This window comes from Terrapene carolina, unplaced genomic scaffold (assembly GCF_002925995.2).
Source record: "Terrapene carolina triunguis isolate 2854851 unplaced genomic scaffold, T_m_triunguis-2.0 Scaffold132, whole genome shotgun sequence".
Lineage (NCBI taxonomy): Eukaryota > Metazoa > Chordata > Testudines > Emydidae > Terrapene > Terrapene triunguis.
Genome location: NW_020664483.1, coordinates 14,086,707 through 14,091,617, shown reverse-complemented (window position 1 = coordinate 14,091,617; position 4,911 = coordinate 14,086,707). Strand labels below are relative to the sequence as shown.

At 43.8% G+C, this 4,911-nt stretch overlaps 1 protein-coding gene across 4 annotated transcripts in view; it reads left to right on the top strand.

Annotated features, from left to right (window-relative positions):
* VPS54 (VPS54 subunit of GARP complex) overlaps nucleotides 1–4,911 on the top strand; it is a 73,975-nt gene that overhangs the window by 400 nt on the left and 68,664 nt on the right. For all 4 annotated transcript variants that reach the window (XM_024208402.3, XM_024208403.3, XM_029911899.1 and 1 more), the window contains exon 2: nucleotides 1,074–1,185. The gene's annotated coding sequence lies outside the window, so the exon portion shown is untranslated. The remainder of the gene's footprint in view (nucleotides 1–1,073; nucleotides 1,186–4,911) is intronic.

The following is a 4,911-nucleotide window of genomic DNA, read 5'->3' as shown; positions in this document are numbered from 1 at the left end:
ATGTCCCCCCCCGCACCCCCGCCAGGGCACAGGCTGGACCCCATGTCTCCCCCGGTACGGGCTGGCTCCTTCACCTTTCCCCCAGTAGAGCTGCACTTCGCTAATGCACAGGCCAGGCAGCTTTTCCCCTTCCTTCCACTGCACCGGGAGACAAGTGAAGTGTCTCTCCTCCACTATCATAAGTCCTAGAGGCCAGGCCCGGTCCTTTTCCTCCCTTCTCCCAATCTGTCCTCAGCCAGGCAGCTCCTTCTCTCCTAACCTGCCATGCAACTCCACTGTCCCAAAGGACAGGCTGGCTCCTTCTCTTCTCCCCTCCTTCTCCTGCCATGCACATGATCCCTGGGGACGGGCTGGCTTAGCAGCTTACCAAAGTTACGTTTTTCCAAAATGTCATTTTCAGGTGCTTTTGGTGTGTTTGTTTTGACTCAGTGTTTCCCATTGTGTGTGTGTGTCTATGTGTTGGGGAGCGGGGAGGTGGGGGGAGTTGGAGTTTCACTACTGTATTTCCCTAGCCCTCCATACACACTGTCTTCTAGTCTGGGGATGACTTTCTGTGATTCCTTTTGGAGCCTTTCAGTGCTGATCTTGATTGGCTGAGAGAGGTTATGCTTCCGGACCTTTTCAATCTAGTAGTCACAAAGAACCAAGTTAAACTATAAGCTTGGATGTTGCACGTGGTGTTATCACACATGGGGACTTTTACTAGCTACCAAGCAAACCCACTCATAAACAGATTTGTTTCCAAGATCATATGCTGAGTAGTTTGCTTTTGGTATTTGGAAAAAAAATGTAAAATAGAGTAAGCATTAAGGTGAGGTTATAAAGTAATGGGCATATATGTTGCAAAGATTTGCATTCTGCATTGCATATGCCTTACATTTGTATTTCCATGTTAAAATTTGAATATCACCTTAGAGTGAAACTGACAATTCTGAACTCCTACTGTGCTTTCCCCCTCCTTACCACAAGGTTGAGTTAAGCATGGAAATGTTAACTTTAACTTGGAAGTTCCTGGTTGTTATTCACTTTTAGCAGAACCTTTACCTTAGTTTAATGTGGAGTTCTTCATTTAGGGCATCAAAATATTTTCGTGAGTTACAAAACCAGGATTTTTTTCTGCATGATGGAACTGGAGGAGATATGAAGACTGCCTTCTTGAGATATTCTTGGAGTATTGTCACTAAGGTACTGTAGAGTTAATGGCATAATTTATCAGATGTGTATTTTATAAATAACTGCCCCCTGTGTAAAGAAATAACATGCTTATATTTGTGAGAAATGCAATGGGTTTTCCTAGAGATAGTTCCAATCCTAATGACAATTATGGGAGTAAGGACATAGAAGCAAAAAAAGTGCATTTCTGTAATGCAATAAGGATTTGAAGGCCTATTGGAGCCATACATTTGATTTATAAATACTTATGGGCTCAGGTAGCAAAAAACAGTATTTAAAAAAAAAAGGGTTAACATGATATGAGAAGATGGGGAATAACTCTTTCCTTGATAGAGTAGGTCTTGCTTATGTATGGGAGATACCTGTATGCCATAGCATGATGTTATCCTGCTATTATATTTTTGTATGAAGATTACCTTCTATCCCTTTGACTTCTCAGTTTATTTCTACTATTGTCATCTTGCAGGAATTTCTTTCTACTTGTTGACATTTTGTAGGTTTTCTCTGGTTTTAAATTTCAGTGAACCTAATCCTGTAATTTATTAACTTTTAGACAAATACACATTTTTGTATAGTTAAATCTAACAGTCTATCTAACACCATTTGTCATCTTTTCAGGGCTTTAACTGTGGGTGATGTTGATTGATTGATTGATTTATTAATTATTACTCTAGCTATATCATGGCTGAGGAAGACTATCTTAACAAGGCAATCCTGTAGAGAATGGAAATGTAATGTGGACACAGGGCCTGTTCCCGTGAAAGCCTTTGGGAGTAGGTATGAGTAAAATGTAGAATGCCTAGAGCTTGCTAATTTACACCTACTGCCATCTAGTCGAAGGCTGATAGGAAATATGAGTGTGGCCTCCCTGGAGAAGTCTGGGGGTAATTCACTGTGAGAGGCTGAGGCTCTTCCATCCCACTCTCAGCTGTTGAGAAGAGTGCTGGGATTCCTACGGACTTCTCCCCTGCCTCCCCCAAGGCTCTATCTTTTATCACCTGTGTGTAGCAGGTGTCTGATAAATATGAAGTCATATCCCCCACCCCTCTTTCCTTCACCTCCAGATAAGTCTTAACAAAACACTTGCTTACGGTAAAGTTGTGCGTGTGTGCACAGAGCTGGGGAGCCACTGATTTCTGAAGGGGTTGGGGAAGGCAGGGAGCAGAGCGAGATAGGCACTACTTGCTCTTTTTTAGGAGCGCAGGGAGGGGTAGGGACTAGAACTGCACTGTTTTTCCTTTAAGAGGAACGGCACTATTGTGGAAACCACTTCTGTTATTCCTATTGAGGCTTTGGGGGAGCAAGGCGTAGGGGGTCCCTTGTGAAGAAGGGGAACTGAGAGGCCAGAGGCGGAGGTGGTTCATATCTGACGAGGGTGTCAGCTCCAGAGGAAACTTGCAAAGAAATAGGGAGGCCCAGTATTCATTATTTGGGTGATCTCAAAGTTCATTAATGGGAGAGCCCCAAATTAATGAGGGTAGCATGGAGGGAGAGCTGAGAATTCATCAGTTGAGGGCAGTATGACAAGAAGGTATTCTACCTGTGTGTGAAGTATGATTTTTTTCACAGGCTCATAATTCAGTTAAATCAAAAATAACTTTCAGCAGAACATTCAAAGGTGCTTCTTCTCAATGAGGGATATTTACCTGCCAAATTTTAACTTTCTGATCCTAGCCATTTCAATTGTAGAGTTGTTTAAAAGAAAGTCACAATGTTTTATTTTTATAATGGGGAAAGAGTCATTTGTGCATGTGCCTCCTACTCAAAAAAGGCAGAACCATTTTTGCTCAAATGTTCCAAAATATTCACTTTCAGACAGAGACCAAGCCTAGAACATTTCAGTCTGAAAACTGGGATTTGCAGAACTTTGAGTGACTTAAAATAGTGGGTGAGAATGGAAATGCTTATACAGTCTTTAATAAGCAGTTGCTGCTTCTCCTGAGATAAGTGTGGCACAGAATCCCTTTTAATTATTGAAAGTGTTTTAAACTTTTGGGGATATATATTTTGAAAAAGAATATTATAAACAGTGATGTAATACCATCTGCTTTAAACATTGTCATAATTGTATTGTTCTGAGACATGACAAGCTCATGTTCTGCTTTTTAAATTTATATAAGTACATCCATTTATTATTTTAGAAAATGGAAACCGTCTGACGGCCATTCAGTGGTTTATGTGAAAAGAATTGATCCTCTCGCTTGAGTGCCTAGTGGTCCGGCGTTCATATCACAAAAGCTACCATCAGAATTGACACTTATTGGTGTCCTCGTTGATGGTCAGCAGAGAAGCAAAGGATTGGATGGTCTTTTCTGCTATCTAGCTACTCACCCTTACAGGTGACTTCCTGTCTAACCTCTCCCATAAATGCGTTGAGGCAGCATGATGAAGGCTGAATTGCTACAGAGCATGCTGTACCTGTTTGTGGGTATACAGCTCTTTTGAAAACCTGACCATTATTTTTAGAAAGTTAGGGTTGGATTCCCCAGTCTGCTGTGGGCACTTTGCACTGCATAAGCCGCACAAATTGGCCCTAAAATGGCTGAAGATAGTTGGTGGAGAATTCCCTTTCCACAGGGGAACTCTCTTTGGCGTAAGGACTGCCTCTGTGCAGCCCTAATTTGTACAAGGGTTGGGTGGGCCTCAAACAGCTCTTAACCTGCCATGAAAATCAAGGCCTTAATATTTTAATCTTTTTGCCATGTTTGGAGTATTTTCTCATTCTCTCCTTAAAATACCCCATACTATAGCTATTTTCTTTAGCTGAGCTCTAGGTGGAACGCCTAATGAAGATCATCAGTATTGCTGTTTGTTCAGCTACAGGTGTTTCTGTGAAGCGACGTGAGATGCTCCTCTCTCGCTCTTTTTCCAAGTGGACAATGTACCATATCTGTAGTACTACTGGTCCATATCAGCTAAAGGAGCAATATATTTTACCCAGAAATTAAACCAGGGTCTCTCGTGTAGCAGTGTGGACCACTAACCACGAGGCCTGTTCTTATAGATTAATATAATATTTTTATGCTTTGTTACTTTTTTAAGAATAATTCCATCAGAGCTGACATTTGAAGAACTTGCTGTACAATGACCTAAATAGCTATATGTATTCAGAGCATGTCCACTTGGCATTAATTACAGAAGTATCAAAGAGCCGACTGTCAGGGGACCATAATTGTGTCATGTTCTAGAGTTAAAGAAGCAATCTCGTTATGGTCTGTGCATAGGGTTGCCAATCCTCCTAGTTTGGCCGGGAGTCTCCCGGAATTGGGCTCGATCTCCTGGAGGCTTCTTAAGCCAATCCGGTAGATTTGAGGTCGCTAAAAGTCCAGTGGCACAGCGGGGCTAAGGCAGGCTCCCTACCTACTCTGGCTCCGTGCGGCTCCCAGAAGTGGCCGGCATGTCCCTGCAGCCCCTAGGTGCGGCGGTGTGTGTGTGTTAGGGGGTCTCTGTTCTCTACCTCCACTCCGAGCGCTGACTCCGCAGCTCCCATTGGCCAGGAGTGGGAAACCTCAGCCAATGGGAGCTGTGGGGCCGGGGCATGCAGATGGAGCAGTGTGCAGAGCTGCCAGGCCGCCCCTGAGCCTAGGAGCCACTGCCAGACATGTCGCCGCTTCCGGGAGCCACCCGAGGAAAACACCTCCGAGCCGGAACCTGCACCCCGAACCTCCTCCCACACCCCAACCCCCTGCCCCAGTCCCCTCCCACACCCAAACTCCCTCCCAGAGCCTGCACCCCGAA